Genomic DNA, 25,084 nt, shown 5'->3' with positions numbered 1-25,084 from the left:
ACACACATACTAAAACACATATATACGCACTCAAAGATTGGCGAAAAATAAATAGCCACACCTAAATTAAAAAGAGTGATGTCAGTTCACAGCTCTTGGTCCAGGCGGGTGTCCTTTAAGAACCGGAGTAAAGCGTTGGTTGCTTTGGATTCTTTCGCTACTGAAGTCCAGGGTCCTAATATATGGCCGAGCTCCATGTCCTGATCATGTATCTTCAAGGATTGTTTTAGTATTTTCCTTTGGGAACTATATAGTGAACAATGGCAGAGTACATGTTTAATGTCGTGTGTTGTTGAGCATGCTGTACAATGCGGTGAATCTACTTGGCCGATCATATGAAGATATTTTCTAGTAAAAGCCACATTCAATCGTATTCGATGCAGCACAGTTTCTGTTCGTCGTTTTTTTTTTCTTTTTTTTCAAGTGATAGACGCCTTTATACCCCACTGCTGGTTAGCACCGATTACCTGCCGATGAATTCGATTCCTCTTGATTAGGTTGGAGTGATTTCAATTATAGAAAATCTCAGATTGTCCTCCTCAAGAGGAGTGGATGGTATCAATTCAAAATTCCTTAAGAATACTACATTTTACTGATCCATAATATTAACTATGTTGTTCGAACAGTCAATCAAAGATACTGTTCTTCCTCTTCACTGGAAGATAGGGAAGGTGGTACCTATACCCAAAGCTGGTAACAAGCATTCTGCTCATAATTACCGCCCAATATCAATAACCAGCATACCTTGCAAACTACTTGAGCATGACATCTTCTCCCACATTGTCAACTTTTTAGAGTCTAACAATTTTTTCAGCCCTTCCCAGCATGGATTTCGAAAGACATTTTCATGTGAGGCTCAGCTTCTCTCTTTCACTCATGACGTCCATTGCATTCTAGATCGAGGATCCCAGGCAGACTGCATTTGCTAGACTTTGCAAAAGCGTTCGATAAAGTGTCTCATAAACTTCTGATTTTGAAACTTTCCAAGCTTAACTTAAATTCTAACATACTTGCATGGATTCAATCTTTTCTGTCTGATCGCTTGCAATTTGTTACTGTCAATAATAGTAACTCCTCTGTTGTATCCGTTACTTCCGGGGTTCCTCAGGGGTCTGTTCTAGGGCCGTTGCAATTTTTAATTTATATTAACGACCTCCAGGTTAACATCTCCTCGTCTATGTGTTTGTTTGCTGACGACTGTGTACTTTATCGTGAAATAATAGATAATCATGACACCAGTGTTCTACAGTCCGACATTAACACTATCATCGAGTGGTGTGATTTATGGTCAATGAGCCTTAACGCTAACAAATGTAAGTCTATGCGTGTATCTAGACAATGTTCTGACAATCCTAACTATTTTCTTGATCAGGTTGATATGAAGCCGGTGTCGTCTTGTAAATAACTAGGCGTGCACATAACATCTGACCTTCCATGGAAGAATCATATTCAGTATGTTTCCTCTAACGCTAACCGCTTGTTAGGTTATGTTAAACGAAATTTTTCACTAGCTCCAGTTGCCCTAAAGTTGGCTCTTTATAAAACATTAATTCGTCCAAGGTTGGAATATGCAGCCTCTGTCTGGGATCCTGGACAAGTCACCCTTATCACTGCATTGGAAGCGATTCAAAACAGATCAGCTTGTTTTATCCTTTCTAATTACCACAACACGGCTGGCGTGACTGCCATGAAAGCTACTCTATCATTGCCGCCTTTAGCCTTGCGCCGTAGCATTTCTCGCCTTTCTTTATTCCATAAGATTTATTTCCCCAATCGTATCCTGCGCGACAAATTAATATCCCGTCTTTTTTACGTTTCTTCTCGCAACGATCACAATCACAAGGTTGGTATTCCAATTTCCAACACAACAACATTTAGTTCATCGTTTGTCCCTCGTACATCGCGAGAATGGAACCACCTTCCCGGGACAATTGCCACCATCACGGACTCTGACCTTTTCAAAACTGCAATTACTAATCTTTTATTTGTTGAGTGCGTTTAACCTATTTCTAGGCTTGTTTTCCTTTTCTGTACTTTTCTTTGCTCTCCCCCTCTGTAATGCCTCTGGCCTTGAGGGAAAATGAAATAATTAAATAAATGTCAGTGATATGCTAAAAGAGAATATAATTCGTTCCTCGTGCAGCTCATTCTGGTCTCCAGTCGTTCTAGTCAAAAAGAACTCGTTTTTGCAGTGACTACCGCGCACTGAACATAATCACACGTAAAGATATTTATTCCATGCCACGAACTGGACTCCTTGCAGAAAGCAGAATGTGAGCAGAAAGCAGTGTACTACGAATTTTTCTGGTAATAACATCGTACTTCCGTCGTTTCATCCGTAGCTTTGCGAACACTGCCGATCCGCTTAACAACCTCCTTAAAAACGACGCCCCCGTTATCCGGTCCTCTGACGCTTATGAAAGTCATTTTCCGAGCAAGCCACAGCAAAACTATACGATAACTGAAACGGAATGTTTAGCCTAAGCATTACAGCAAACTTGTAAATAGCTTTATATATATTTTTAATATTGTCATGTTCTTTTTTACTTCGGTGTTTTTGACCAACTGGTACGGGCCTCCGGCATTTCTGGCCGGAGGCCCGTACCAGTCACTCTCTTGGGCTCAACCTTTCTGGGTCGAAATTAATATAAATATTGTTATTAATGAAGTACTTTAAGAAGCCCACTCAGGTGTGTGAGGGCAAGAAAGGCAGTGGCGCGGGATATCGAACGAAAGGGGCATGAGCAAATACTTCGCGCTTTGCTCTACGAATTTCTGCGCATGCGCAGCCGGCACGACAGCTGCGGACAAAGGCGGTGGTTTAAAGACAACGAGTTGGCGCGTTCAACTTCACGTGGATTCCAAACAGGTAGAGACGCAGACCCGCGATCCAATAGCGACGCGTCACGGCTGGCGGGACAGTTGCATGGTCAGGCGCCTCTGTACTCACTCTCTTGGGCCCATTTGTAGAGCAGGGCGTAGCAGTCCGGCGTCTCTCCCCTGGCGTCAATGGCATGGGCGAGGACTCGCAGGGTGTCTTCGGCGATCTTGTCCAGGCCCGGCACGTACGACGTGATGGTCCGGAGACGGAGCGTGTACGGCCGCGTCTTGGAACGCAAGTTGTACCACTCCTCGCCCTGCCTGCACGAGGCGTCCAGCGGACAAGACCGCGCGTCACTCCGAGGCGCAGCTGCAGTTGTTGACTTAAACAATAATTAAGATGTATACCGTTACTTGAACTAGAATGTAATCATGTTACAATGCAATGACTTTCTTACAAATGCATCGAGTTACAGACACAGTTGCTCACAAAAGGTAGCTAAGGTAAACACACGAATTAAATTTTAAATAATCGTATGTCGTCGAGGTGCACCTTGACTTCCAATCCCTAATTCGTTTTTTTTTTTTAATCCAGTAAAAATATTTCCATAATATTTGTTTTGTTTCAACCCAACAAACACTCACTTCGGGCAGTGCTCGGCTATATATAGTGACACGTTGCATTGATGTTGAAAGAAAATTATTGTGAATTGGCGTATTTGTCACCAATAGCTTTGATAAAGTTACTGTATTGAGCCAAGGTTCAAGCTTCAAAAAAAATTGTTAGCAAATTAATAGGCATTGTCTTACACGTAAAACGTTCAGGCATTCCTTTGGAACGTCACAGAGCCCGGCGCCGAAGCTCAGGGCGCTCTTTATCAAAATAAATTAACGCGCGGCTTATAAAATTGATACTGGTTCCTGGAATAAATATACTGGCGCTATACTCCGTTCACTCTTAAAGGGACACTGACAGGGTATTTATGCTCGCCGGGGTTTTTAGTTGTACATGACATGAGAGCCCAACCACCCAGAACAGAATTTGCGGCTCGAAATTCGGTTTCTTTCCGCGCGAAAACTGTCGATCGAAAACTCACCGGTTTGAATCGCGCTCACTCTCTTTTCTGTCGTCACGGGCCGTTTTCTAAGGTTTAGACACGACCACTAAATTTAATCAAAGTCGTGGGTCATTGAAGGCGGACCAGTCCATACATAAAATTGAAAAAAAAAATATAAGAAACCCATTTTTCTTGGCTTCCAAAAAGCTGCAAATACGTTGACTAAAAAAAAAAGTTGCACAGACAACGGGAAGCATTCTGTGCGTTCACTGCGTAATTCTCAACATGGCGTCGTTTCCCTATCGTGGGAGTCGCGGATGGCAGCGGACGACGGGCGTGGGACCTTTACTTCAGAACTGCCGTTCGCGAGAATTTTTGGACCGATCAAAAGAATTGGTATTCATCCCGAACGACACGCCGGACCGCCAAGCCGACTGCACGAAGATGTCGCCGAGCCGTCGTCCCTTCTTGTGGCTGAAGGCATCGCTCGCGCAAACGTCAAGCACGCATTGCGTACTTCGAGTTGAATATAAACGCGCACGATCTCTTTACTAGGGGCGAATGTGGCCAATACGTGGTGCTGCCCGACTTCGACCCGGGAGTGCATGTACAAGAGGAAAATCGGCAGCAAACTTTCCGACCTGTGGTCTACCGGCTGCATTACTACATGCAACGGAGTTGTCCCAGTAGGTCAGTGGAAAGACGTCCCCTCCACACGCAGCGGGCGCGGGTTCAATCCCTAGTGTGGGAGTACCTCTTTTTTTTTTTTTTTTTGCCATACATCTTGCGATGCTTACGCTTCTTTTTTTACAATTATCACAGAAAAAAAATTGTTGCGGACGATACGTCGCTGAACTAAAAGGTATGAGATTCCCTTTTTGACACCTGCGATCTCAATCTAGTCACTTTGCAGAAAATGCAAGGACAATATGGATCGGGTAGCGTCCGCTTTCCGAGGTGCCCGTAACTGTTCTACAGGAATTGCAGCCAGCTATTGATCTCGATCCCATTGATCTTCCGGAAACGTGTGCACTCTGCCGCACAATGCCACTTTCAGATGCAGGACCTGTGATGCAGCACGTCACGAAACATCTTGGGGGTATTCTTTTCGGGGCCGATCACGGGAGTTCACCAAGGGTACTCACTACTAGTTTCCAACACCTAAATGTACAGACCAACTCATCTTTAAGTACAGGGTGTCACAAAAAAATATTTACAGGGTTTCTATTTCCGCAAAAAAATAAACCGAACGCTCATTCTCCGCCCAAAGGTAGCGCTAGAGGTAACAACCAGATGTCAAAGTTTCAGCCCGATCCGATAGCTTAATCAAAAGTTAGAAGTGATTTTCTAAAAATTTGAATGGGAAAATGGCGGCCGACGGAGTTTTCGAATACATGGGGCTCTATGGGTACCAGAAGCCGAAAAAGGGCGAAATTGGGCTCCATTCTCCCATTGAAAATTTCAGAAAATCACATAACTTTTGATTAAGTTATGGGATCGGGCTGAAACTTTGGCATCTGGTTGTGACCTCTAGCGCTACCTTTGGGCTGATAATGAGCGTTAGGCGATGCGTAGTTTATTTTTGCAAAAATAAAAACCCTGTAAATTTTCTTTTGTGACACCCTGTACAGGACAGCAAGCGGAATAAACATAATTGCAAAGGAATCGCACGGCGAACAGTTCCCGTAAAACATTTCGTCTGCTGCGCGCGGAAAAAAAAAAAGCGTACGGTTGGGTGTAGTTACGTAACTTCCGGCTCTCTCTCATCCTCTATATTTCTGCGACCTCCGTGCGGTAATTCCGGTTTCGAGCAGTTCCGTTCTTTTTTTTTTTTTTCTGGCTTTATTATTTATATACGTGACTCTGTAGCAAAATATTAATTGGGTAGACTTTCGACGGCCATAATGAATAGCCTGTCAAAAGAATGAAAAACATTTTGGGGGGATGTCAGTGTCCCTTTAAGCTGAGACAGCGGCGGAAGCTACGTCCTCGTTGGACCAATCATACGTCTATTTTGTTTTTCGAACCACGTGATCACTCTCCCTTTCATACTCACTCACGCGCACAGGGTCGGGTCAGTTGTCGAAAGGGAGGCGGATAATTGGTCCGACTGGCACGTACGTAGCTCCCACCAGTCTCAGCTTAAAGGAGTGGTGCAACGATATTCAATTGCAATTTTTTTCACTTTACACGAGTTTACTCGTACTAGTGGAACTCGAGCATGCTCGGACGCAACGCCACTGTCCAAAAAACTCTTTTGTTGCGCTGTAATTTCAAGGACAAAAGCGATGATTTTTATTCAATCTCTCTTTTGCAAAATTTGATGACGTAACGTGGGGATCGCAGTACACCCCAATGATGATATTTGAATGCGGTTCATAGATTGGACCCGAGCATTGCGTGGGCACTCGATTTGGGCTCGTGATAATTACTAGCTCGAGAAGCATTCGGGTCGTGGCCCGTGTCGAATTGCTGCAACGACGAGAATAGCCGAGCCATAACAATATCTGGAACTCAGCGCGTGCCCTGTGCTTTGCCAACACCAGCGCGTGGCTATGATCAACATTGGCGGCATATAATCGGCTCCAGATCACGTGGCTGCTTGTTCTGGCTGCGAGTTGAAGGGGTGAACGGTGCTTGTTTTAGAGCGCAGCTCTTAGGGGCCCGTTCCCGGATTGGGCGGCGTCGGCGTAACCAAGGTCACCCCAACGTCACGCGACCCCCAAGGTCATCCCAAGGTCATGCGACCCTCAGAGGTCACGTGACCCCTCCCCCAGGGTCACGTGACCCCAAGGTCACGTGACACCCAAAGTTACGTGACCCCTCGAGGTCACGTGACCCCCCCCCGAAGTCACGTGACGCCCCCCGAGGTCACGTGACCTCTCCGATGACGTCATCGTCACTGATGACGTCACCGGCATCCGCATCGTCATCGTCATCATCAGTGACGTCACTGATGACCTCACCGGCATCGGCATCGTCATCGTCATCATCACTGATGATGTCATCCGTGATGATGACGACGACGATGCCGATGCCGGTGACGTCACTGATGCCGTCATCCGTGATGATGATGATGACGATGCGGATGCCGGTGACGTCACTGATGACGTCATCCGTGATGATGACGATGACAATGCGGATGTTGGTGACGTCATCAGTGACGTCACTGATGACGTCACCGACATCCGCATCGTCATCGTCATCATCGCTGATGACGTCATCGAAGTCCGCATCGTCATCGTCACTGATGACGTCATCAGTGACGTCACTGATGACATCATCGGCATCGTCACGTGACCACCAAGGTCACGTGACCCCCCAAGGTCACGTGACCCCCCCAGGTCACTTCACCCCCCCCCCCCCCCCCCCCAGTACCCTTCCCTCCTCCTCAAGAGCTGCGCTTTAATTCGGTGTTACAGGGAGTTGTAAACGGCTTTCACTTTTTCTATAATTTTTTTTCGGGAACTTCTATTGCGTGGGGTGAAAAACGAACGCGTGTTTTATAAGTCATTAACGTAAGGGATCCGTTCTAAGCGGTATTTGCGCAAAGTACAAAAATTGTTGCATCGGCCCTTTAAGGGTGAATAAAGTATAGTCGGGTTTTAAAGCCTTGAAGGTTTTCAGAAACTCCCATAGCCACCGAAATCATTCAGTCACCGTTGATTGCGCGATCTCTTCACCAGCCAATCAGTGTCGTGCTTCATTTTTTTTTTGGGTTCACTTAATATGGCGACCGCCCCTGACGAGCCAAAGACTGTCTTACGTTGAAACGCGATGAAGGTACTATCGTGGACACTGTTAGCTATAACACCGCAGCGGCGGCCGTCCCGTACCCCCCGCGCCTCATAGCAGGCGGCGTCCGAAACTCCACGCATGCGCTGTGTGGCGGACTCGCTCTTCCCGTTTGCGAGCACACCCTCGCTTTGTCGTCTGCAAGGCGCAGAGCAGGCGATGCCACAGTGCTGCTCGTCTAGTACCCTGGCCCTAGCGAACTGGTCTCAAACTCATTTTAAACCGGCGATTTTGATTGGGGGAGATTGCAGAGTCATTGAGGCATTAACCCTGTCGACGTTTTTTCTTCTTTTTTTTTGCTTTTTCAGGAACAGGATTTCGCAATGCATCTTTCACAATATGCGCTCGCAAACCAGTATGAGCGCAGCAGGTGTGATACAGAAATAGACTTATACTCCGTTTCACCTAAACTCCGAACGCAGCGTACGCTACAAAACGACATAGCCAATCAAATAGCGGCAAAGGTGCAATGTCACGGAGTGCATCACCGGGGGACACAATAACGTGCAAAAAGTGAGCTTTTGTCGCTTTTGGTTGGCCCTATCGTCTCGTAGCGTCCGCTGCGCTTAGACCTAAAGTGAAACGGAGTATAACTGTAAGTTTGTCCCATAAAACAAAAAGAAAACAAAGAAGTCTACCGCGATATTACAATTAGTGGCGATGATTATCCTTAGTCAGCGGAGTCAGGGAATCAACCGTGGACACCACTTACGCGGTGGTTTGCTGAACCGTGTTCAGAGAAAATTGGCAAGAGCTGTGGCGTCGTCTGCTCCGTGCCTAGCAGACGACAAAGCGAGGGTGTGCTCGCAGGCGGGAAGAGCGAGTCCGCCACACGGCGCATGCGCGGGGTTTCGGACGGCGCCTGCTATGAGGCGCTGGGGGTAATGGATGGCCGCCGCTGCCGTGTTATAGCTAACAGTGTCCACGAAAGTACAGTGACAGTTACTGACATTTTATTTTATTCCATACTCTGCCACGTTGGTCTCGGTGCTGGCAAAGATGGGTGCGAAGGGGTGCTATGAAAAACGCTTTCTGTTCATGACACTCGCCCATTTAAAGCGCCTTTGAATACCACGCGCTCATACCAGTGTTCTTGTCGGTGCTGTGGTCAACTCGTCAGATATGTGGTGCAGTAATAATATTTTTTTTTTTTGTATGTTCATACAGCCGAACCTTACTCAACCTCGATGTTTATCTGGTGTCTCAGCTGTAGTTTAAACCTTTTGCCGGTGTAGCACTATACTCCGTTTCACCTTATGTTGTACCGCAGCGAATGCTAGAAGCGCGAGCTCATAGCGTTGGCAGCCGTCTTTAGTGCACGAGAGCTTCTGTCGCTGAGATGTGCGCCAGAGCAAGGAGCTCGCGTTTATAGCCTTTCCCTGCGGTACACCATAAGGTGAAATAGAGTATACCGCTAGCCTGGTGTCTTTAACCTTCATCACGCAGTAATGATACACGACGGCACGCCCGTGCGATGTTCCTCCAGATCAAAACGGGCAGGTGTGGGGTTTGAACTGCAGAGCGAGATTTTCGCTCCACGTGCGGCAACCCTTCTCCTATAGAGCAGTGTCCGAAATCCTAGCCCCCAGCGATAAAAATGGGAAATAATAATCTCAAACGCAGGCTTCGTAAAGAGGGGGGCTGCGCATTAACTAAGGCTTTTGCTCTTCACAGCGCTCTTGTCGTTGGTGTTGTTCCTGGAGCTTCGTGACTCTGCATTTCTGACGTTCTTGCACCACGAGATGTGCGAAGGTTCCTAAAAAAATCTAGTTCTTTGAAAAAGCGCAGCCTCCCTATTGTGTTATGGCGTCAGCATAAACAGACATGGCGGCGCCCATGGAACAGAGCAGACACTGGTCTATACGTTACAGTGCAGAAATGTCAGCGCTGAGACCTACCATACAAGCACTCATTGGCCCAGATAGCGAGCAGGTGCGTATAAGTGCCCCGAAAAAACACGAGGAAGGGTTCGTGCTTAATAATCATTCGGCAAGTTTGCCCACGAGGCGTGCTTACCTAAAGTCCGTAAAGAAAAGTGATAAAGGTTTTTTTCTTTCAGGTACCGCCACCTATTGTTGTGGAAACCGGTAGTACACGTGCAACGAGGGGGAGCTCCGTCGCCATTTAATAATAATAGCTTTATTTACCATATAAATATGGTGGGGGCTGAGGAAAAAAGCTGTCTATACAGCTTCACTGGTCCTCAGCAACCTCACAGGTACACAGCGATTGCAAAAGCATACACAGAAAATTATATAAAGCGAAGAAACACACACAAAAAAATAAAGGCAAAGAGCAAACAAAAAACACCTACGAGAGAATCAGTGTAATCAGATAATTACTTTGATAGGAGATTATCCCCTGATATTTGCTTTGAAAGGCCGCTCATTTCAGTGCTGCGCCGCCATTTCCTTCCAAGGTCCGTTCGAGACACGGTCCTCGTGCACTGGCGCATTTGATTTTGCTACGAACAAACCTTGGTTTATGTGGGACGCACCGGGGTATTGGTTCTTTTTGAAGTCCATTATAGAAGATGTAATGACGGTTGTGCGACCATTGGAGTTTCCGCTGAGAGCACTGGAGTTATTTATTGAAATAAAAAAAATTGACAATTTTGAGTGCTTTAGCGCATTTTGGGGAAACTTTGAAATTAAAATTACGAAATTAAAGTAAGAAAACGAATGGTAGAACGTAATAAGCTGTCTCCAATTTAATCTTAAGAATTTAAAGAGATGACTAATTTCGTGGTATTGGCATTTTTGTGTTGATAAAATGGAGAGGGCAGTTTTCGGTAGATTTTGTTTTTAATGGGTTTACGAGATCTCGACACTAGCAACAAATGCCCCAAGCCAGAGCATGTGTTGCTGTTGTTTTCAGGGACTAGCCCGGACGGCGACTCACGGCATGAGTCCTTTGGTTGCCACCGCAAAGATCAGTTTTGTCGTTTGGCCGGGCGATCCGTGGCCAAGTGGGGTGGCCGGGAAGAAAGAAGAAGACGCCGTTCCAAACGGACGCTTCTCAATGTTCTCCAAAGAAAACTCACCGTCGACAGGCCGGGGAACTGTTGAGGCTTCGGCCTGTACTACGATAATTATGACTGAAGAATACCGGACCACACTGCCACATCTACCAACAGGTAAAAAGCTGAATAACAGCGTGGTGTTGCACTGCGACACCGGCGGACGCACATACCGGGCCGAACACTTCGTACGGCCGTTACAACTGTCTACAACGTTGTCGGAGTTGGCAGGTCTCGGGGCCTATCAGAAAGGGCCATGTGTTGCTCCTCAAGATGAAAATACCAGAAGCCAAGGAGAAGCTGGTGCAAGCCGGTGAAAGGGCGTCGCTGCAATCCTGGCGATTGACCCCTACCGGAGAAAGGTCAGGGTGAAGATGCATTGGGTGGCCATTGACGTGCCCGTCGACACTGTTCGCTGCGCTTGCGAACCGTACGACGACGTAAAGAGCGTCGTTCGTAAAATGGGAAAGGTGGACAGACTCGTAGGCGTCGAGTCTACAACGCTGTCAGTCGTCCTAACTCTCCGCCAGGAACTAACACTGGAAAGTTTGCCGCACCAGCTCTGCTTCTAAGGGGTATGGTCCTGGTAGTGGTTCCCGTGCGTGCGCTCGTTTGCTTACGTTGCTGACGCATTAGGCACATACGGCGCGAGTGTAGGGCGCCTTGGTGCTCCAAGTGTCGTAATTTCGGGTACGAAAGCAGAGACTGCACCCGAACGTAGGCCCGAGCTGTGGCAGTGCACAGCGCTGGCGGCGGCATAAACAAGGAACTGATGGACGAGGTCGAGGCCAAGGAAGCTGCAAGCGTGGCCGGGGTTGCGAATAGTGACGGTGAACACGGTAAGAAACACTCAAATGCCTACTGAGGCAGCGAATACCAAGGATGAAGAACGGCAATGAAAGTCGGAGAGTGGAGCAGACTTCTTCGACGACGCAAAGTAGCGAAGACAGTGTTGTTGCTGCACCTGCTACAAATAGAACCTCCGAGGGCAAAAAACACGGCATTGACACGAACTTCAACCGGGTGATGATTAAGCGACGACACGAATGGGGCAGCTGTGGCTGTGTCTGGACCAGGTGAGCAGCCTCAGCAGCGCTTGCAACAAGAGGAGGATGCTGTCAAGAACAAGAAAAGTCCCGGCGGGTCTCCAAGGTGGTCATCGTCTTTGTCTCAAGGTGGCCCACCGGCCCAGTAACAGTTTGACTTTGAGGCATAATAAGCTCTTTGTGCGTGCACGCAAATGACCACACCAGTCCTTGGAAGGCCATTGCGGGTCGGTACGTTGAATGTTCGAGGTCTAAGTGACAAGCGTAAGCAGTATGAGCTTCATCTCCTGTTTATTGACCAAGCGCTAGACATAGTTGGAATACAAGAGACAACGGTGGAGAGAAATGAGCGCACTGAGAGCATGTTACGACCCTTTACATCGCGGTACGACGTTTCTGCAGGTCATGCAGTAGAAACATAAGGAGGTTGCTGTTTGTTCTTAAAGGATTTGATGGGTATAATTGTACAGTTAGTTGTCACATGTCTAACGCGTAGGCTAGTGATTTGTGATTTTACATACTATTCGTCACGCTGGCGTGTTATTTGTCTTTACGCGCCGAATTCTGCAGTGGACCGCCAGGTCCTCTTTGAATTTGTCTATGGCACTGTGTGTGCAAACGTAATGTTATTTTACGTGGCGATTTCAATTGTGTCTGTTCAGCAAAAAATAAGACCGGAGAGACACCGTAGAGAAAAGCTGGCACTTCGGTATTGAACGACACCGTCAGCGAGGCAAGTCTTTAGACGTTGCAGAATGCATCGGTCACGTGGGAACTGTTCAGTACACTCATTTCTAAGGAGTCAGCCACTCTCGATTGGACAGAGTTTACATTTCATTAGAACAAGTGCCAGTTTGCAATGAATATCAAGTAGTTCCGGTGTCGTTTAGTGACCACTGCATAGTTTCTTTTGTGATGGGAAGCACGCGTAGGCGACCAAAGTTTTCCTGGGAACTATGGAAGTTGAACTGTCGACTCTTAGACGACGAAGTGTTTACAAAATGGTACGAGGCCTCTTGAACAAGTTAAAAGAAGTTTCAAGCAACTACGGAGCTTAATGGGAGGGTCTTAAACACGAGTTCCAAATGATAGCCATAGAAAAAGCCTGTGCTGCAACTTCAGAGACATAGAGCGATCATGCGAAGTAACTTTCAAACGCTCATCAGAGAAGAAAGCAAGTCACCGGGCGAATTTAAAAACGACATACGTGATTGAAAGAAAAAAAAATGAAAGCCCTTAAACAAGAGCTTTATCACGGAGTTCTTATCAGAGCACGAGCAGAAAAGTTCGCTTAGGGGAATTCTCGACCAAAAAAGGCAGTGGACACGCAAAAAACTTACGCACGAAAGAACACAATCAGCGAAATCTGAAAGGATGGAGAGATTATGAGGGACCAAACAGATATCAGACAAGTGTTTATTATGTATAATTCGAAATTGTTCGCGCACAGTTTTTGCGCTAGAAGTGGTAGTGCCGTAAACTGGGAAAAATGCATAGGGTTTTGGCACGGGGAGTGGGACGCGAAGCCCAGTGTGTTTGAAAACGTCAAATGGGTCTCGTTTCCGGCGAAGTACTTCGGGTTCCCCCTGGAAAGCTATCGGAAAAGCGACCCTTTTTGGCGGACCCAGAGAGTCGAACTGCAAGGAAAAGCAGAAAGTGGAGAGAAAATGATCCATCGGTATTTGCCCGATCCACTGTTTGCAATGTGTTCCTAATAAGTAAATTGTGGTATGTGCTGCAAGTTTTACACTGTTCGAGGGTGAATATCTAAAATCTGCAGCGGGTGTTTGCGGTCTTCATTTGGGGCTCTTCAAATGAGCGCACGAGCCGGACTAGTCTGTTTCGCAGTGTGAGTGATGGAGGCCAAGGGCTATCTCATTGATTTTTGAATCAGTTGGTAAATCGTTCCTTTTTTCTTACGTAAAATCAAAGACCTGTTTTTGATCAGATTTTGTCAAGTGCGATTGTGCAATGTTCTGCCCGAGTACATAGTGTCGTCAGAGTATGGAGATGTTGCGTGTATTTTCGGTTATATGCGTGAAGTGGTAAAAGCGTAAACATTCTTAAGAGCACACTTTTCGTTGGAATATCTGAGTGAAGTCACCAGGAAAAAGCTGTACCAGTATCTTGTTGACATTACCCTGCCGGTTCTAATGTTCCGTATTTTACAGGTACGGGGCAGGATGTCCTGAAGGGTGGTAGCGTTTCACTATACTTCGTTTCAGCTTCGGTCCAGACGCAGCCAAAGCTACAAGCGCGAGCTCCGGGCTGTCAGCATCCCTGCCAAGCACGCGCGCTCGTGCAGTGCAAGCACTGTTCTGGGCCACATGCTCGCGCTTGTAGCAACGGCTGCGTCTGGACCGAAGCTGAAACGAAGTATACTATGTCCATATTGTTTTGCATTCATAGGTTGTTATTTATTGTATGTTGTTGATTTCCAGTGATGTAACCCGCTCCCCTCTGTAATGCCTTCGGGCCCTGAGGGAACTTTTGAATAAAATAAATAAATAAAATAATGTCCCTCCCAGAGTGTGGTTTGTGAGATATTTGTCTACTGCGCCCTAAAAACAACAGGACCCAAAGGAGGCGACGCATGTATGAATGTAGTGATGCCATGACAACGTGATCTGTCCACTAACTGTGTCCCGCAGTCGCACGAAGCGCTTTCACTTTAAATTTTAAAGGGACTGCGGCCGATGCCATTAACGAAGCCGCCAATTCAGCGATAGAAACGTGCCACGTGATCTCGCGCTCTGCGAGTCCCTATAGTTCATGTCGGCACATGCTCTTCGTAAAACCCCTTGATGTGCTTGTTTGTCCACGGGCGGACTAGATACGCGCTATCGCTTCCTTTTCCAGTCCCCCCCCCCCCCTCCAAAAAAAAAAAAAAGCATAAGCACCTTTTAAGAGGGTGCTGAAAGCCAACTATAGCTTACTTTACAGCGCATGTTCAGAGCGAGCTGTGCTATTTATTGCATCCCAAGATTAACAATCTTCGCGGTGTGAAATGCGCATTGCAAGAGCGTGGAAGCTCGCTCGCAGCACGTGCTTAGCAGCAAGGGATCTAGACATGGCCGCCACTAAAGGCCAGCTATAGTCGCAGTTCCACCCTCCTGCTCAACGGTTGACTCAGCGATGGTCTTCTGTTGTGTTTCGAACTGCCATTCAAAAGCGTAGATGACTCCTGGGCCCGTTTGCTCGACGCGCTAAACTAGGCTAAAGTTAGCCGCAGTACCTAGGAGAGGGATTTTGAAATCACGTGACTGGCTCGGAAGGGATGCGGGAAAACATGGAGGTGCCCCTGCGAGTGAGCGCCGCTCGCTTTGGAACTAATATGTCGTTGTAGCTGCAATATCAGGCGCGTTGGTCAGCAACGAATAATGCAGAAGGCTTTCGCTTTGCCTTACCTCACTTAAATCGCAAAGCATGGGCAATGACCTCGCCGAATTTTTTTGAGTCTTTCGATTCTGGCCATTCATAAGCCTAAATGAACTTGATAATTGTCGGCCTGGCAACGTCTTTGCAAAGCAGATTGCCTTGACTCAATCGGCCGAGTATTGATTGCACACACAATCATAATAAGGTTTTGACGAGCGCATGTGCAGGGCGAAATTTGTTTTAGACTTTTTGCTTAGAACAATTGCTACGGCAGACACAAGCGCGTGCAACGCGTGTAACTACACACGTAACATGCACCTCGGTGCTTGGGAAATTTAGAAAAAGGTCTATTGGGACGCTGTCTGCTTTTTTGTTCTATCAATACGCGGCCATTTGAGTAAAGGCAACCCACTTTCCAGAGACGTTGCCAAGCGACAATTATCGCGTTTATTTAGGCTTAGGAATGGCCAGAATCGAAACGCTATTTAAAAAATGCAAAGCGAAAGCCCCCAGCACCAGTCGTTGCAGACTAACGCGTCCGATATTGCACCTACAACGAAATATTAGTTCCAAAGCGAGCGGCGCTCACTCACCGGGGCACCGCCATGTTTCCCCGCAACCCTACCGAGCCAGCCACGTGATTTCAAAATCTCTCTCCCAGGTACTGCGGCTACTTTAGCCGCGGTTAGCGCTTCGAGCAAACGGGCCCTAATGTGTCTTTTCACCAGCTGCCCAGCAATGAATCTCTAAGCGCCGCGTGAAAGACGAAGATACCAAGAAAGGACCTAGCCGTCCACGACAAATCTCAATCTAGCGTTGTCTGCACTGCAGCAGGCGCTTCAAGTAAGGAGATTACGTACCCGGATTAGGCATAAACAATCTGGTCTTCGAAACCGTGCGCGCGGTGTCCGATGGGTCTCCGATCGACCGAAAAACACCTGGAGGAGATACTGTTCCGCGGCAGCCGGCGTCGACGTCGAAAAGCAGGAAGCGAAAGTTAGAGGTGCTGACTTAGTATACGAGGACCTACGTCTGCACTCAGGCATAAGAGAAATATTTCCGCCAGTCGAGTATGCCGCACCTGCTAACCATGTAGAGGTTGCGCACCAAAGTTATATAGTACAAAAAGTCTTTGACCCAACTGAAGCAGCAAGCAAAGGTGTGTGTTTATTACCAGAGAACGTACACTACGCTGCACTGAAGTACATTACAGGCGACTCGAAGACGGACGAGATGATCATATTTCTTTTGAACCAGCTAAAAATCTATAGGAAGATTTTTTTTTTGTCTTTTACTAGCAATATATTCTTCAAGAGGGCACGATATGCATGTTCCTGTCACCGAAAGGCTACGACGATGCCAGATCATCGAATCGGCTCACGCTACCCAGAAAATATATCTTATAGGGCTACGTAGGGCCTAGTCTACTAACATCTGGAGTGAGCGCTGCAATTAGAGACCGTTCGCCACTGAATCATTCATATTGAGTGGAGCACAGCAGTTAATGTCACTAATAATAGACCAAGCATCAATAACGGAATGCGTCAACGACAGAAAAATTTACGACGTCTTCAGACTGAAGGACCGGCCGAAAATTCGCACTAGCACGTCATTAAGCTGCGCCCTCGCCAACAGATCGCTGTGCTACGTCTTGAATGGAGTCGTGACCCCTTACAAGATTTCTTACGCGTAGTTCTTTACAAAGCAACCGAGCGCACGGGACCTCTTCGCTTGGACCAAAAATGTAATTACAGAAGTAGAGTCCTGCGGATATGTCATCATTCGGATTGTCACTGACAACTATTTTGCAAACATCACTATGCTTAGGCATTTTGAGAACAGTTTCTTCAAGGCCGTTGTAGACCGCCCTCACAATCCTCAAAGGCTGTTCTTCTACAGCTTGAATCCATGTCACATTCTTCAAAAATTAATCAAGCCAATTACTTAAACGCGAGCTGTCAGATGCGTCAGGTGGCGTAACTGGAACGCTTGTCCAAACTTTTATGAGCTGCAAGGACAGAAGACGGTAAGGCCAGCAAGAAACCTCACGAGCAAACATGTTTACCCTTCCAATCTCGAAAACATGAATGTTCACAGAGCTGTCCAGGTGTTCTTACCTCAAGTAATGGCTGCCCTGGAGCAACTGCTTGCTGGCACGTCCGGAAATCCTGCGCTATATGAATTCAAGTTCGCAGGCTCAAGTATCTACTTTCGGAAATTGATAAAAAATTTCGCACTCGTACTATGGCACTTGGCTCAAAAAAAAAAAAAAGACTTTCAGAGCGAAAGAAGATTTATGCCTGAAGTGACTGCGTTGTGTGTTGGCGGGTATTATGGCGCAACAGCAACGGGACCACACTGCGCAAGACTAAACTAACTGATGAAACTGCTATGGTCACGTCATTACAAAATGATAATATTGAAAATAAGTAGGACTAGACCTGGTGTATAAGGACCGTACTAGTAATAAAAACCAAAACTTGATCAAGACGAATGAGGAGGTGCTTTCCCTGCAAGAGAGCGGAATGAAAAGGAAATACACAATCTAAAAAAAACCCGGAAAATGAGCCGGTCGTGTCAAGTCCTGGGCAGAGCCACAAATAATGAATAGAAAGATGGTCTCCACAGTGCTCACAAACTGATGAACCCTCCCCACAAAGGGGACATGTGTGTGTAAGGAAAGAGTGACCAATTCGAAGCCGGCGTAATACCAATTCATGTTAGTGGTTCTTAAGTGAGGAGCTCTCCCAAGACCCAAGGACTGGCTTGGTTACATGGAGCTTGTTACTAGAGTCCATGGCCTCCTTTGACTGCCATTAACGAAAGAGTGACGTCCTAATTAGTGGTTTGATATCCTGATAGGGGAAGCTATAGCACAATATAAAGAGCAGTTGCTTGAAAATGCAGCGAGCCTGTCTGCCTCCTCATTGCCCTTTATTCCCACATTACTTGGAACCCAGCAGAATATTGCAATATTCGTATATTGCAATTTTTACGTAAAGCTCCGTTAAGTTTACTTCGTACGTGTTCCACAAGCATAATCTTAGTGGCTTTTAAAGGGCATATTGCGGTAATGGCACTCGAGAGGCCACAGATTATAGTGGCCGTCTACTTTTAGTCTTCGAAATATTGTTCGGGAAGGGGAGAGAGAATTATGGGAACCAGAGCCAGCGTGAGAACTCAGAAAGTACTTTACCGTAGGAATACAAAAAGAACAATACGATCAAGGGCGTCACATAAAATAATGACTCTTGCATTCAAAAGTAAAGATATACATGGTCAACAATAATGGTCGTGGCGGGTGGATCGTCGTTGAGCGGATCGTCGAAGGATGATCCCGCGGCCCGCTGGTGCCCTTCGGACCAAAATGTCGAAGCCTGGAGGAGTTGATTTCAAGGGCGGGACATAGCCGACCGATTAAAGCCTGGCGGAGTCGTGCAATTCAGGAACGGGAGTCAGCCGACCTGAGCTCCGCAGCCCAAGACGACAGCAGCCAACGAACAAAAAGTAAGGGCGCAAACGAGCTGGTGTACATTGCACATGGTTGAAAAAAAAAAAACCGAGACTGCGGGTAAACGACACAACAATAAAAAGTCTAAAGAGACTTTTTAGTATTGTGTCGTTTACCCGCAGTTTCGGTTTTTTTCAACCAGCAGCCAACCCTCGTAGCCCGTCAGTTCGCTTCGAAGCCCTCTCGCGCCTCTTCCTCCTTCTTTTCTTCACGCCACCGAAAATCTCTTCTTCATTACCTTCCTCAGGATCATGTCCGTCAGCAAACAAATGATGACACAGAGCTCCGGACAGCTACCGCCATCCATGAACGACGGCGGCAACCAGACAACCAGCTTGCCGGTTGTCGGGTTGCCGCCGTCGCCCATAAATGGCGGCAACCTTTCGAGACTTTCCACTCTGGCTTGCCGACTTGCGGCCGGCCATTACTTCATTTCCACCATAGTACAGCTTCGCTGAACTTCCTTCTTCACCACAGAGGAAAGGCTGAAAGTTTTTTCTCCTTGTCTTGCAAATCATGACAAACTCTGCCCTCTCTAGCCTTTTGGCTACCGGGGGAGCGGCACGAGGGTTGTGCCGCCCTTTGGAGGAAGTCCTCTCCAGTGAGGTAGGGCGATAGTGTCGCTCTTCACCAAGGGGGGGGGGGGGGGGGGGACCTCAAAGTACGTGCAGGCGTGAGCACTGCCTGCCTGTCTTGACACTGGGGGGAGGGGGGGGAGGGGCAGGTGGTGTGCTTACCCTAGAAGCTGAAGGTAGCTGCCGCCCCTGCTGTGAGGCTGGGGCCCGGGGAGAAACTGCTACGATATCAGGCGAGACCATGGGTGGCTTTTGATTCCGTTCACGGCGCAGGGCTGAACACCGTGGAGCGAAGTTCATCAGCGAAATTGGCAAATTCGAGGGGTGCAAAAATTTAGTACAACACGCCGACGCGTATTTATTGGCACCAAACTTCATGCGACGAATTGTCGATGACCGCCGCCGAAGCCGATATAAGATGTCAAGGCGTCAGTTGCGTGAGCGACTCCATCTGCGCGCTAATGATCACTTGCAAACGCTGAAAATTCGAGTGCACTGCCCAAGCACAACGCCGTCAGCAAACCGGGTGTCACAAAAAAACGTTAAAGTAGTTGGAACGTGGTTCCAACTTCGGAGCCAGTCGGAAATAAGTCAGTTACTTGACCCAACCGGTAGCGGCGGACGCCGGGAGAACAATATCAAGCACGTATGTACACGTTTTTCACAAGAGCGCAGCCATCTAGAATTTCGTCACTTCTTATATGCGTTAAAATATCGCTTGAGTCTCTCCCTGCCGCTGGGAGGTGTTCAAGAAAATTTCGTGATTGTCAGATATTCTTGATTTGCCTCACCTAAATTTTCTCACGTATTGTAGAATGAAATGTTTTATTATTTTTTCGTCCCGGATCCCAGATACGGAACTCACGTGACTGAGAACGAAAGAAAACGAAAAACCTTCTATATACGTTTCCTGTTTCCTTTCATTCTCAGTTACGTTGGCTCCATATCTGGTGTGCGGGACGAACAAATAATAAAACATGTCCACCTGGAACATGCGAGAAAATACAGGTGAGACCAAACAGGAATGAATCACAATCACGCATTTTTTGTGATCACCTTCCAGCGACCTGGAGAGATCAAAACAATGTTTTATCCGATACCAGAAGTGACGACCTTCAAAATGGCTGCGCTCTTGTGGAAAAGGTACATTAGGAAGGAGATCGAACAGTCACGAATCTAGCGGTACGCTTCAGCTGTGTGGACAAAAAACCAGACTTGTTTCTTTTTGATCTGAAAAATCGAAGATGGCGATTCGAAGGCTGCTTCTCGTGCGACTACAGCAATGGTCACTTGCAAACGCTGAAAATCAAAGTATAGCACGGTCGTGCCCAGACCGTGCTATTCTCCGTTTCACCTTATGTTGTACCGCAGCGAAGGCTAGAAGCCCGAGCTCATAACGTTGGCAGCTGCCCTTGGTGCACGAGAGCTTGTGGCGAAGAGGTGTGCCCTAGAGCATGAAGCTCGCGCTTGTAGCCTTTCCAACAACACGACGCGTTGTTGGAACAACACAACGCAACACAACAAAACACAACACAACAACGAAAAAAAGACGAGGCGAGGTTCGATTTATTTGTTACACTGTGTTACTAAATGCACTTGTAGCATCGGCTGTGGGGACAACACGCTTGGTAAAGGGCTCCCAATAGTTAGGTTTTTTGCCCAATACTTTGTTTAAGCTAAAGTACAGACGCAGTTTTTGAAGCAGCCGATGCTACAAGTGCCAGCACGTGACCCTGAACAGTGCTTGCACTGCACGAGTGCGCGGGCTTGGCAGGGACGCTGAAAACCCGGAGCTTCCTCTTGTAGATTCTGCCACGCTCACTGTGAGAGTGGCAGAAGCTCGTGGCCCACCCCGTGGCCCGATTCAAGGCTGCACACTAAACTTTTTTAGACCCCTTAGGGGTGTAAAGAACTTGTCCCAGGACGAGCACCCTTTGAGGGTGCAAACGAGCATCCCTGTGCCAAAGCACCCTATAGGGGTGTGGAGTACCATAGGGTGCACGGTGCAATGCACCCCAATCCAAGGGTGCTGATGCTGATTTTAATGTGTGCTCGAGGATGATTCATTCTAATCGAAATAGGCTCTTGTAAAACAAAACTTATCTTATTTACACAGATGATCTCGTTACAGTGAGCACTTAGCCAAGCCGACACTTTGTACAGGCAGGCTGGCACTAAAAGTGGACTATTACCTAAAATTAGTTTATTAACTTTTTCAATTACTGGTTCAACAGCTGTTGCGAAATTTAAGACAATCACCTCCTTAAACCAGTCAATTTTTCATAAATCTTAAAATGAGCACACAGACAAAAAAAAAGAAGAGAAAATATCATTTCACTAAAGGCAGTGGTATTGTAGCGGTCCAGAAAGTATTGTATCCCACAACCCGTTTTCTGTGCAAAAATCTTTCTCAATCGTTTTTTCTGAGGTTAGTGCTTATTTTACGATAAATAAGCTGGTCTAAGAAGGTGACTGCTTTCATTTTCACAATATGTGCGGGTGCCATCAAACCAGTAACTAAAAAGCTAATTCATGGCTTTTAAACAATAAGGCCACTTTAAGTTGCCATCTTGCCTGTATGAAGTGTCTGCCAGGACAACTATAACTCAACTGTAAAAAGATAATTTGCATAAAACAGAAGTTTTATTTTACAAGAATCTGTTCCGATGAGAATGAGTCACACCTGTATCCCAGCAACTGTCAATGTGGGTTCAGTATACCAGGTATGGCAACCAGAAAACCACGAAGTATGCAGACCGATTAAGTGAAGAAATAAGGAGATGCAAAAGTAAAGTACCAGCATAGGACCTCGTTACAGAAACTTATTTCATTATTTGATATGTGTGCAATGCATCGGCACACATGCTACTTGAAGCAGCTGTGCATAGATGCATTGTCCGATAATGAGGGCAAGATGTGCATGGCAGAAAAGGTAATATTTCAATGTTAAGCTTAATTTGTGTGCAAACAGAAGTTACAGGAAAATCTTGTGTGATTCAAGTTTTACTTCCCACAAAATTTGGAAGGAAAATAATAAAAAAAACACAGACTGTTCCATGCCTAAAGCTTCTGAATTTATTAATTGCTCGATGGTCTTAATACTCGTATACTAGAATAGACCAGTGGGAGACATTCTCAAACATCATTTTAAAGAAGGAGTCTGCCACCAATCTCAGTGTGTCATTAAAACTGTCCAATTGTCAAACTACCAACACTGAAGTGTGATATGCATCACATGCATAATGAGCATTTGCTCATGCAAACTATGGAGCTTAGCTCGTTCAATCCCGATACTTGGTCCTTGGATCCTGCTCTGGCTCGTCGGTCATTTGCTTTGCATATGAGGTGGTTACGAGTTGTCATACTTGGTATACCGTAGTGCATTTACACTTTCGCCCAGGGCATGGCAAGTGGCATCAGCTGCATACAAACAGCATGTGCTTAAGCTGCAAGTAAATAAAAGTTGTTATAAAATGAGAAAAAAAATGAAAGCCGTTTACAACTCCCTGTAACGCCGAATTAGAGCGCAGCTCTTGAGGAGGAGGAGGGAAGGGTACTGGGGGGTGGGTCAAGTGACCTCGGGGGGCGGGGGGTCACGTGACCTTGAGGGTCACGTGACCTTGTGGGTCACGTGACCTTGTGGGAGTCATGTGACCTTGGGGCGTCACGTGACGTCGGGGGGTCACGTGACCTGGGGCCACGTGACGATACCGATGACGTCATCAGTAGCGTCACTGATGACGCCATCAGTGATGATGATGACGATGCGGATGCCGGTGACGTCATCAGTGACGTCACTAATGACGTCATCAGTGATGATGACGATGACGATGCGGATGCCGGTGACGTCATCAGTGACGTCACTGACGACGTCATCAGTGCCTATGACGTCAACGGGGGGTCACGTGACCTCGGGGGTATCCCCAGGTCACGTGACCCCAGGGGGGGTCACGACCTGGGTAACCATCGTGACCCTCGTGAGGGTAACCCTAGTAACCCTTGTGAGGGCAACTCTCGTGACCCTCGTGAGGGTAACTCTCGTGACCCTCGTAAGGGTAACTCTCATAACCCTCGTGACCCTCGTGAGGGTAACTAACCCTCGTAACCCTCGTGAGGGTTACGAGGGTGAGTAACCCTCGTGAGGGTAACTCTCATAACCCTCGTGACCCTCGTGAGGGTAACCCTCGTGAAGGTTACCCTCACGAGGGTTACTAACCCTCGAAACCCTCAAAAGGGTTACCTTCACGAGGGTTACCCTCACGAGGGTTACTAACCCTCGTAACCCTCGTGAGGGTTACAAGGGTAAGTAACCCTCGCGAGGGTTAGTTACCCTTGTAACCCTCACGAGGGTTACAAGGGTAACTAACCCTTGTAACCCTCGAGGGTAACCCTCATGAGATTAACCCTCGTAACCCTCGTAACCCTCACGAGGGTTACGAGGGTTGCGGTTACGCCGACGGCGACGGCGACGGCGACGGCGACGGCGACGGCGACGCCGACGCCGACGGCGACGCCGCTCAAGCCGGGAACGGGCCCCTAAGAGCTGCGCTCTAAAAAAATGAAAGCCGCTTACAACTCCCTGTAACGCCGAATTAGAGCGCAGCTCTTGAGGAGGAGGAGGGAAGGGCACTGGGGGGGGGGTTAAACTAACCAGGGGGGGTCACGTTACCTTGGGGGTCACGTGACCCCCAATGCCGATGATGTCATCACTGACGTCACTGATGACGTCATCAGTGACGATGACGATGCGGGTACCGATGACGTCATTAGTGACGTCACTGATGACTTCACCAGTGATGATGACGATGACGATGCGAATGTCGGTGACGTCATCAGTGACGTCGCTGATGACGTCATCAGTGATGATGACGATGACGATGCGGATGCCGGTGACGATATCAGTGACGTCACTGATGACGTCATCAGTGATGATGACGATGACAATGCGGATGTCGGTGACGTCATCAGTGATGATGACGATGACGATGTGGATGCCGGTGACGTCATCAGTGATGATGACGATGACGATGTGGATGCCGGCGACGTCATCAGTGATGATGACGATGACGATGTGGATGCCGGTGACGTTATCAGTGATGATGACGATGACGATGCGGATGCCGGTGACGTCATCAGTGATGATGACGATGACGATGTGGATGCCGGTGACGTCATCAGTGATGATGACGATGACGATGTGGATGCCGGTGACGTCATCAGTGATGATGACGATGACGATGCGGATGCCGGTGACGTCATCAGTGATGACGATGACGATGTGGATGCCGGTGACGTCATCAGTGATGATGACGATGACGATGTGGATGCCGGTGACGTCATCAGTGATGATGACGATGACGATGTGGATGCCGGTGACGTCATCAGTGACGATGACGTCATCGGGGGGTCACGCGACATCGGCGGGGGTCACGTGACCTCGAGGAGGGGGCCACGTGACCTCAGGGGAGTCACGTGACTTCGGGGGTCACGTGACCCCCCACGAGGTCACGTGACCTTCGTGGGGGGCTCGCGTGGTGCATTATGGGACATTTCCCATGATGCACCGCGCGGTTACGCCGACGCCGACGCCGACGCCGACGGCGACGGCGACGCCGCTCAAGCCGGAAACGGGCCCCTAAGAGCTGCGCTCTAAAAACTGAAAGGAAAACTAAATTAATAACTATTTATTGAGCTATTATGTGATCACAAAAAAATAATGAGGTATGTCCTCCACAAACATATCAAAATAAAATACTTGTAGCATTCTATCAACTGTCACAGCCTATGTAGACCTAGATGCTTGTAAAAATCGAGAAAACATTGGGGGGTTTGAGTCAATAAAAGCCAAACTAAATTAATAATCATTTATTGAACTATAATGT

At 47.5% G+C, this 25,084-nt stretch overlaps 1 pseudogene; it reads right to left on the bottom strand.

Annotated features, from left to right (window-relative positions):
- Window positions 1–25,084, bottom strand: part of LOC120846558 — a 148,672-nt pseudogene that overhangs the window by 56,030 nt on the left and 67,558 nt on the right.

This window comes from Ixodes scapularis, unplaced genomic scaffold (assembly GCF_016920785.2).
Source record: "Ixodes scapularis isolate PalLabHiFi unplaced genomic scaffold, ASM1692078v2 PGA_scaffold13__105_contigs__length_92229423, whole genome shotgun sequence".
NCBI classification, from domain to species: domain Eukaryota; kingdom Metazoa; phylum Arthropoda; class Arachnida; order Ixodida; family Ixodidae; genus Ixodes; species Ixodes scapularis.
The sequence above is the reverse complement of the archived record's forward strand: the minus strand, read 5'-3'. Positions and strand labels throughout refer to the sequence as shown.